Source organism: Pteropus vampyrus, unplaced genomic scaffold, assembly GCF_000151845.1.
Source record: "Pteropus vampyrus isolate Shadow unplaced genomic scaffold, Pvam_2.0 Scaffold95, whole genome shotgun sequence".
Classification (NCBI taxonomy): domain Eukaryota; kingdom Metazoa; phylum Chordata; class Mammalia; order Chiroptera; family Pteropodidae; genus Pteropus; species Pteropus vampyrus.
The window spans coordinates 439,746-450,390 of NW_011888876.1; the positions used below are offsets into that span (position 1 = coordinate 439,746).

At 50.9% G+C, this 10,645-nt stretch overlaps 1 pseudogene; it reads right to left on the reverse strand.

The window, feature by feature from the left end:
• Positions 1-6,966: 6,966 nt before the first annotated feature.
• On the reverse strand, positions 6,967-10,234 carry LOC105294882 (annotated as a pseudogene).
• Between the last annotated feature and the right edge of the window lie 411 nt (positions 10,235-10,645).

A 10,645-nucleotide genomic window follows, 5' to 3' on the forward strand; every position in this document is an offset into this window, starting at 1 on the left:
CCTCGTGAGTGGCAGGAGACGTGGCCAAGGGACTCCGCTGCCGTTGAAGCCCGCGCGTAGCCTTGTCGGTTTGGTTTTCCTAGGAGCTTCTCCGAGATCCCACACCTGGCTTGGTCATCCCCGCCCCTCCCTTCCCTGAAGCTGTCGTGAGCATTTCTCCGGTCCCCGCACCCGCCTGCCTTCCCGCAGCGCTTGTTGGGCGCTCTGGGGGCCCTGCCCCAGGCCCGGCACCGGGGATACACCAAGACAGGCGTGCCCAGGGGTGCACAGAGCCAGGAGCCCGTCTTCCATTCAGCACGGGGCAGACCCCTTGCTGGGTGCCGGGAAGACGGCAGCGGAGGCGAGGGACTTGGCCCCCCGCCCTCTCCAGCTCAAGGCCGCGGAGAAGGCAGTGAGCGGCGGCCAGTAGTGAGCGGTGGGAGAGGTGCCGGGGCTCGAGCTGGGAAGGCTTTTGTCCGAACTGAGAACCGGAGTTAGCCAGGCAAAAAGTGAGGAGTAGAACGTTCTACACATAAAACAGAATATGCAGAATGTGCCATTTGGGGGACTGAAAGTATTTCAGTGGTGGAGAGCCGGTCAGACACTGGAAGAGGAAGGCTTGCAACTGCTATAAAGAGTTTGGCTTCTGTTCTGGCGGGTAATAGGGAGCCACAGAGGGCGATGCACAGGGAGCACCGTGGTCAGATCAGAGATCACCCTGGGTTCGGCGAGGAGGCTGTAGCAGCAGTCCAGGTAATGTAGGCCCAGGCTTTGCCGAAATTGGATCATCTGCCAATCTGTCAACATTTAATAAACACTGTTTGTCTCAGATCCGGTGCTATATGCTGGGGATACAGCAGGGACCAGAGCAGACACTGTCCTTCCCCTCACAGAGCTCTCAGTCTAGTGAGGGAGGCGAAGTGGGCAAGCAGACAACTTACGGACATGGTGGCCGTGCTGTGACATGGGACCTCAGAGGAGACACCTCACCTAATCTGCCGGTCGGGGAAGGCTCTCCTACTCCATATCTCAGTTTCAACCTGAAGAGTGAGTGACAGTTACCTCAGAGGACTGGGGCGAGCGAGGAGGAGAGGGCGAAGGCCATCAGGCCGAACACTCCAGGGAGGGGACAGTATGTGCAATGGACTGAGGCGAGAGCTGGGCACGCAGAGGACCCTACGTGGTTGCTCAGGCGTCTGAGATGTGAAGATGGGGGGACTGAGATGATGGGCAGGGGCCAAGTCCTCAGATCTTTCAAGTCATGCCAGGGAGAGAGGGCTTTCTAGAACCAGAAGGAGCCATGGAAAGGCCTTTCGGCAGTGATCGTCCAGACCACTCGGGACTTATACTGAGGTTGGAGTGGCCAAGACTATGGTGGGGAGAATGTGTCCAAGGCTGAGACCCTAGAAGAGAGAAGACGGCAGCCTGAACGGGAGCAGAGGCAGTGGGAGGCAGGGCAAGGCATCTGCGAGTTATTCTGGGAGTAGAAACAGCACTCGGGGTGGGCCACTGTGGTTGGGGAGCTGGGGAGCACTCTGGAGAAGCAGCAGGAGGAGGGAAGGGGGAACGAGGACTCCGGCATCGCATCGTATTCTGCGTCATCACTAAAGTCAGAAATGCCAGTTACCGAGCTTTTGTAATTCCATAGTTAAACTTGGAATCCTACCAGCACCGCATACAATCCTTAAAGACAACAAACATTTCCTTTGAAACCCTAGTGGCCTGATCCGTGAGCCTCTCAGGGTTCTCGAGAGGGTCAGAAGAGGTGACAGTCCTAGCAGACGGTCTTCCTGACCTCTGTCTGCAGCAGTAAGGGCTCTGCATGCATCGGCTCATCGATACCCCCAACATCTCCAAGAAGAATAGACTGTCGTGATCCCCATTTTACAGATGGGGAAGCTGAGGTTCATGTGTCCTGAGCCACTCAGCTAGGAAGACAGGGAATGAGCCAGGTTCTGCGATTTTTATGATCTCAGCCTCCTGTTCTTGTCACACACTCTCCTGGCCCATATTACAAAATGGCCAAGGGCCGCTCCTTTATCTCTCATGGCTGGGCTCCAAGGACCAGAATGGGCTCACCCAACTGCATGCCCGAGGCAGCCTCTGTCCTCAGAACCAGCAGGAGAGCAGATGAGGTGAGACAGATAATGAAACCCAGCAGCCAGGCCAGCCACCTGCTCACACCAACCCTGGTGGAGAAAGCTTGTCAGGACTGCCCTAGGAGAGGTGCTCAGAGCCCCAACTTTTTTGGGGGAGGTGGCCCTTTTGGTGGGCCTTGTTTTGTCCTAGGTCGGCCATCTTCAACCTGGGGTACATGAGCTGTAGAGGCAGATGACGTCCCAAGGGCACGCGAGTGGATCACAGTAAGGGTTTCAATGCTGAGAACTCAACCTCCTTCTAACCTGAGCAAGATAGATCCCAGCGGCCCCAGCCTCCTACAGGGCTCTTTTCTCAGCTCCTCTTTGTCACCTCTGGCCCCCAAGGAAGAAGGAAGGTCACTCAGTAATTTCCCACCATGGCTACATGACATAAGTGGAAAAGGAAACGAGAGAGAACCCCACACGTCTCATCGAGATGCATTTTCCATAAAATCTTCATTCTTGGTTTAATAATCATTTAAAAATTTTGCCACACACCTATGTCGTGTTGATGAATTGTGTAATAATGCAATAATCCAAATGTTTTCACGCTTAGAGCTCACCAGAAGGAGTTTCACATTAAATTTTAATTGGTAGCATATTCTTATCTTTGTTGCGGAGAAGTAAGAGGATGATCAATGAAAGAAAGTGCACTTCCTTGGGGTGACACCTGATGGAGAAATGCAACAGGAATAGGCATCCAAGTACAAAAAAAGAGATCGTACCTATCTGACTCGTTCGCGTGTTTCATTAATGGATGTTGGCAGGTAAATTGCCGCGGCGTTCAGATTCCATTGAGCATGCCTCGGAGAGCAGTGAAGCAGCGTTAGCATCAAATGTCCGTGCTTACAATAGACAGGAAATCGAGTCCTTTGCAACCATTTAAACTTAGGATGAAAAGTTTCAATGTCGATCTAAAAGTGTGAAAACCCTCCCCACCAAATCAGGCCCCGCTAAGTAAGCATTTGCTCTTCATCCTCTATGTCCACTCTGTGCATTTACCATCAGCCGCTGACGCCTCCCTTTTGGAAGGACTCCCGTGTTGGTCTGGTGTGCAGAGCGGATTGTAAACTGACAAGGTCCTTGTCCTTGCAATCTGGGGAAGTGCGAACTGATGGGGGGAACAATGCAGTGTAGCTCCAAGGCAGGGAGTACACTCATAGCCTCCAGCAGACAGAACTGCAAAGGATCATAGCAGGTGTAAGTTGGGTGAGGATAATCCTATCCTAGCCAGCAACCGTACGCTCCTGCGTAAAAGCAGCTCGCAAAAATAAAAACCGCCATCGCTCCGCCATCAGTGGACAGTGGACCCCCCGACCCCAGCTTTCTGTCTTCTTTCTTTTCTTCGTCTCCCACCGTTCCCACTCAGGTACATTCTCCAGAGCCGCGCTGGACGTGGCAGGATTTACCACTCGCTGGACGCGGCCGTCTGGAGCTCAGTCTCCCGGCTGGCTGGCCCCCTTCCTCTCCCGCAGCAGTCTCTTGTCTTCCCTGGCTCCCTCCCGCAATACTTCGTTCTAGACCCTTCTCTCTGTGTCTATCATCTGTCGTGTGGATGACCACAGCAGCCCCTCAGGGGTCCCATGCATCCACTCTCATCCTCGGATCCGTTCTCCCCACGTCAGAGACACGTGGCCTTTTCGCAACAAACCGTATCATGCTGGTCCTGCCGTGAACCCGTCATAGCTTCCAAAAGCCCGTAGGCACAAGTCCACCTTCTTGACTCTGACCTCAGAGCCCCGCGTGATGCGCCCCCGCCCTCTCAGGCCTTTTCCCATCCCACGTCCTCCCTCGCAGTCAGCCCTCCAGCCTCCCCCCTCTCCTGCCTCAGTGTCTTTGCTCCTCCTCCTTTCTCTGCCTGGACTCTTGCTGTGGAGTCTCACCTGGCTAAGAGCTTTCAGGCCTCAGCTCGGAGCCCACCTCCCCACCTAAAGCAGCCCCGCTCCCACCCCCCCCAGTCACCTACTCTCCCGTCACTCTGTTTGTGTCCTTGTCTATTGTCCATCTCTCCTGCGGGCCTGAGAGATTCAGGAGGAAAGGGACCTTGTCTTTTGTGTTCTGTATCTCTAAACTAGAATCGTACCCTGTATACAGTAGGCACTCAATACATGCATTTCACGTTCAAGGATAGAACACTCTTCAAGAAGGCAGGCAGGCACTCTGAGAGGGGAACTGGGCATCGTGGAAAATCTGTACCGTCTTTGCGAGTGTTCTGTAAATCTAAGACGCTTCTAAAATAAAAGGTTTCTTTTGTTAAAAAAAAAAAAAGCAGTTTTCTATTTGCTACTATCTGACCATCAATGATATTGTAAAACTCATAATCGCACAAGCTCCGATTCTCCTGAACTAAAATTTGTTCGCGAAAGCACGTAAGTTGCATTTGATGGGCAGAAATGCTCAAATGCATGTAAGTTGCATTTGATGGGCAGAAATGCTCAAAGGGCTGAATGCAACGCATGCAAAATGGATAAATACCTATTCTACATCTATGAAAATATCTAAGGTGCCAAAACACTCTTTTACCTATCACATGTGTCTGCAACAGAAGTAGGAATATACACTGAAATTTAAGAGTGTACAAACGTTTCTATGAACCTTATACTAAGGGACGCAAGCCAGTCACAGAAAGACAAATAGCTGTACAATTCCACTTATGCGAAATCCCTAGAGGAGTCAGATGCACAGACAGGAAGTAGGATGCTGGCTGCCAGGGGTGGGGGAGGGAGGACGTGAAGTCCTGTAGTGAGAATACGGCTTCGGTTTTGCAAGATGAAAACTTTCGTAGATTGGATACACAACAATTTGTACGCACTTAGCACTACCCAACTGTACACTTAAAAATGGCTAAGACGGTACACTTTATGTTCTGTATATTTTCTCACGATTGAATTTTTTTTTTTAATTTTATTAAGTTCCTATGACCCAAAGCCTCTGAATATTAAAATTTGTCTTCTGGATGGAACGGTCATTACAATTATCATCGATCCACAATTTGCCCAAATAGCACCAAAGTGTTTTTAAAGTGCTTGGTAAATAAGCCATCCGTCCCTCGTCTCTCCGCAGGGGCCGCGGTTGAGGGCCGCTTTGTTCCTCGTCCGGTGTCAGATGTGGCTGAGAGCTGGCCCTTTTTCTGCAAAGTGAGAGAAGAGTAGATCCAGAAAAGGAGCTCGGTGGCTTTTAGGGAAGAGGACAGTGAGGCTGACTTCCTCCACGTGACTCAAGGCCTCAGCTCGGCCTCAGCTCCACTGTGCACTCCTTGGAGTCTGCGGTTCTTGGGGTGGCACTTCCTGCAGTGCAAGGTGCCTGCCCTACCTACACCCTCGAATGTTATGTGGCAGGGACCGTGTTAGGTCCTGGTTGGCATTAATCAGCCCCCAGAGCTGCCAGCCTCCAGCCCCCTGGTCGCCCCCAGCCGGGCCCTGAACGCGGAGTCTCCTGCGTGTCCCCCCAGTCTTCAATTCTGCCTGCCCTCCTGGGTCAGATAACCTTCAAAATCTGTAGCTCTCATGTCCTCCTAGATTGCCTGATTGTGTAAAATAGTGGACTCCACAGTTCCTCCCGGAGCTCACTCTTCTTTCCCGCTCAAACCCTCCATTTCGTCCTCCACCGGCTGTGCTGAGGCTGAATGAGGATGCGGGGGAGCCCCGGGCTGGGGGGACGCAGGGCTGCAGGGGGTCTTCCGCGGTCCGGAGTTCCCGCCCTGCCGAGTCCTCCATATGCCCTGACATCTTCCCCGCTGTCGTCCGCGTGCCCCTCTTTCTCTAGTGAGGACCTGGGAACGGGAAATTGAAGCACGATGCAGTTCAGCCTTCACAGCATTCATCTCTGGACTTATTTTCAAAGGTCTCGGCCCTCTGAGCACAGCAGCAGATTTTTCCAGACTATTCTTCACAGAAAAGCCTGGGAGTCCGAGACACACACATCTTTTAGCCACTTTCGACTTTCCAGTTTCGTCAGCATCGCAGCCCTTCCCTGGTGGTGGCCGAGGCGGGTCACCGTGGCCTCAGCCGCTCGGGGCCCTGGAGCTCATCCCCTCGGTGCACACGTGGGGAGGCCGGGTGACATTGGCTTCAGTGTTTTGTCACTGTCAGCTCCAGGACTCTCCTCTCCCAGAAGGTGGAGAGTGGGAAACGCGGCCATGGAGATGTGAAAAATGCGGAGTGACCACGCGGGCAGGGAGGTGGGGGCGGGGCGGGTGCAGGCCGCAGTGGCGGGGGCTCCGGGGCCTTACTGCTCCGCCCTCCTGGAGAGACAATCGGACTGGCCCCACCTGGGTCAGGTATGGTGACCTAGGACCAAGTGGCCTCCGGCAGCGGTGTTATCGTGCCTGGGTAGCCCTGTAGTTTGTGCCATTCTATATACTTGCTTAACACGTTGTCTCCTTAAAAGTCTGACTATTTCCTGACTTGTTATTTGATGGCCACTAGAATCCATGGAGAGTGGGAGGATGGCGGTGGGACAAGGAGCATCCCCCTCCCCGCCCCCCGCCGCCCACCACACACACACCCACAGTCCTCTGGGTGACTCAGACACATCTGAGCCCCAGGAGTGAACATAACTGAGCCCCGACAATTACACCCCCCCAGTACCTAATGATCCTGATGCTGCTTTATGTCTCATTCCCTCTCTTTTAAGAAAGTTTTTTTTTCATTCTAAAACAGCTTATATACTGCAAGTTGACAAGAAAATTGTATCATTTATGCTATCATAAGAGAAATTGTATCATTTACAGTACTGTAAGAGAAATCCAGTACTCTGAGGTCTGCAAGATGTATCTAGAAATTTTACTGCTGAGACAAATGAAGACTGCTTACACGGGGAGTAGTTTAGAGGCTGTGGTTTCTCTCTTTTATGGATTGCGGCAACTCTGTCCTTTGGGGGGCTGAGGGAGTTTGATCTTTTCCTTAGACATCATTAGACACCAAAGCTCTTGTAGGAAAACTTTGATGCTCCATGGATTCTGCCATTTTGCTAGCACTGATATGGCTCCTGGCGACCCCGCCATTAGAACTACTAACTCCGTTCATATAAAATTTTGTCACAAATCTTACAAAGGGGAGTGCTTCCGGGTATTTAGATCCACATTCAGTTTTAAGGCTGTATGTTCGGTTTTCATTAATTGTCCGAGCCCATAGTGGCTGCCCTCTTACGTCACTGTCGCTGGAATGCCGGTCCCTTCTCCACCTCACCCCCACCTGCCCCCTGCTCCTTACGCCGTCTCACCCCGTTACTCTTTCTGTCACTGCTTTCTTGGAGCGTGGTCTGCGTTGTTTACATTGCTAATAAGAAACACTCAGAACCACCAGCTTGACTCCTTATGTCCACAGCAACTTGAAAGAGCGACCAGGAAAGACTTGGAAGGACAAGTCTGCTGTAGAGGCGGCTCTGCCCTTTGGTTTCGCGGGGGGCTGAGATTTTCAGGACCAGAGACAGCGCGCCCTGGTCGGCACCTGTTTCCCAGGGAACCTGGCTGGACTGTAAGGAGAGGTGTCCTCTCCCTGATAGACCCGGAAGCTGCCACAGCAGGGGAGACCAGCTCGCGCCCAGGGAAGCACTAGAGGGTGCTGGTGAGCTGCTGGTCTGAGGACTTAGAGACGTGAGTTCAAATCCCCCGCCCCCCTCACCGCCTCTGTGACTTTCAGAAGATCACAAAGATAATGACAACGGGAAAAGTTCAAAAGGCCAGATTATTTAAAATGCCAACTGTTTACACTAAGTCCTGTTCTCATCCAAGTTTTATCAGTGTCTATATTATATTGCGAGGCTCTCCTGTACAGAGGGGTACATGATATTTAGTATTATCTTGTATACAAGGATACACAGTTTATTTCTGTGAAACCTCACTGGGTGTGGGCTCATGGCTGCCAACCCACTTCATAAGCAAAACATAATGGGGGAAGGAGCCCAGGGGCCAAGGAAGGGACCTGACTCAGGACGGGAGTGCCTGCCTCTCTCTGTTCTCGGTCATCGCTTTCCCTCTGTGGCTCTGCTCCGTTCTCCTCTGCACAGCACCTGGCTCTATGTTCGCTGGTCCAGACACGCAGACAGACCAGGCACCCACTCTCTTCTTCTCCCCTCCACTCTCTCAGCCCCAATGCCAAACTCCCAGGGAAGCGATTTGATTGGCCCAGCCTGGCTCAGGCGCCCCCTTGGTCCAATCAGCTGTGGCCTGGGGTGGGGGCAGCATCCCCTGGGGTGAACATGGCTGCCCCCACTGTAACTACGTGAATGAGGAAAAAGCCACCTGGAAAGGGAACCTAACAGCATCCATCTCCCATGTGTCGGCTTTTGAGTGCCATAATTCCCTTCCCTCCACTAGTGCAGGCACCTGTGCAATGACTGCTCTGCGTGGGGTGTCATAAATGCTCAGAATATACAGAGGAAGCAATCGAATGTCCCGCTGTCCTCCGATACAATGTCTCCGTGCCTGCCTTACCCCTCTCACTCTGCCCAATGGCCCTGCTCAGCCCGTTTCCCACACCTAAGTTTGTTCATTCATTCACTCAGCTGGGATTCTTTGAGCACCGCCCGTATGCCAGGCACTGTGTAAGGGTGAACGAGACAGACCGGGGACTTCCTCCATGGGGCCGTGGTAGATAGGCAATAAGCAAAGGAACAATACACTACTGTGATCACTTCAGACAGTGATAAATAAATGCTATTGGGAAAAACCCAGGGCATGGCGCTGGAATTCCTTTCCTGGATCCAACCCTTTCTACTCATTAGTAAGTTCCTTGGGCTCATTAGTAACCTCGCTGGATCTCGACTTCTTCACCTGTAAAATGGAGATTTCCACTGCTTGTATTAATCAAGGATCTCCAGAGAAACATACCAATAACAGACCAATAGAATGAATATATACATATATATATTTCCCCCTAATGAATTGGCTCACATAATCACGGAGGCTGAGAAGTCCAAACCCAGGAGAACCGACAATATAATTCATCTGAGTCTGAGTCCGAGGGCAGGAGAAGTCCAATGTCACAGCTTGAAAACAGTGAGGCAGAGGGAGAGAATTCTTTCTTTCTCGGCCTTTGATTCCAATCAGACTTGCAGTGGATTGGTTGAGGCCCACCACATCGGGGAGGGCCATCTGCTTTACTCAGTTTACCGATTCAAATGTTAATCTCATCCAGAACCACCCTCACAGACACACCCAGAAATCACATTTAACCAAATATATGGGCACCCTGTGACCCAATCAAACTGACACATAAAATTAACCATCACGTCCTTCAAAAGAGGCCAAGGGTGACCCTTCTCTTTTGCACCCTTGAGGGTTGTGACAGTGCTTCGTACATGGCGGAGAAAGGAAGTGTCTCGTCAAGAACAGTGAGGAGGTCTCAGGTTTGCAGGTTGGCATAAAAGCCCTGAGTTCAAACCCTGACTCTGCTTCTGACCAGCTGTGTGACCAAGTGGGTGACTGTCTTAACCTCTCTGGGCCTTAGTTTTCGAATCTGCAAACTGTGAAAACTGTACAAAGCCCAGCCTTAGAGGGACCCACACTTGCAAAATTAAATCTAAATTTCCACCACCAGGGGTATAGATAAGGAAGCCATTATTTAGTCCTGCAATGGAATATATTAGATAGCAAATAAAAATGGATGCATTAGAACTATGTGTATCAGTGTCTAGAAATCTCAAGAGCCAGAGTCGAGTGAAAAAGAAAAAAGTATCAAGAGTTACAGTACATCGTTTATCCATATATTCAAAATGCACATAAGCTACACATTGTTGATGGATACATTCATGCGCAGTTAAAATAAAAACAAAACACGACAAGAAAGTGATACTCTCCACCTGCAGCATGGAGGTGACTTTTGGGGAGGAAGACCAAAGAGATGGGGCTTGGAGTTTTAGTTTTATTAGAGATACAACAGAGAACTGAAGGAATGTAGCAAAATGTAACGTCTAGTAAATCTGGGGTGTTACGTTATTTCCTTTGATGAAATAGTTTATAATTAAATAAAAGCGTTAAGGCGGCCCCGAGAGGTAGCTCGATGACATCTAAAGAATCTGGACTCTGGTAACCTGGGAGGTGGGGGTTGCTATTTTTGTCCATGAGAGAATAGCTAGAAGGCATTCATTTCCCCAAACCTTGCCTTACCCCGCATATTGTCGGAGGGAGGCTGGCGTACTTCCCCCATCTGACCACTAGAAGGAGCCAGCACACAGGGTTGGGGATGGGGAGCTGGATCAACCCCAGCAAATTGAAACAAGGAAGAAGCAATATCTGCAAGAAAAAAGCGGAGGCAGAGAATTCATTTGAGAACATGAGAGGCAGGTAGAGGTAGAAAACAGTGCCCCGGTAACAAAAGGACCGTAGTTGAAGTAGCAATACTATTTACAGGTGTCGATAAAGTACATATTATCTAGTACTGAAAATTATCCAAGATGCAATTCTTAGTCATTAAACAGATTTTAACAAGGGGTTCAGGAAAACCCCAGTTCCCCTCTGTGGGGCAGAATGAACCATGTTTTGTCCCAAGTGTCCGGATTTTGGCATAAAGTTCCTGAGTTCACAT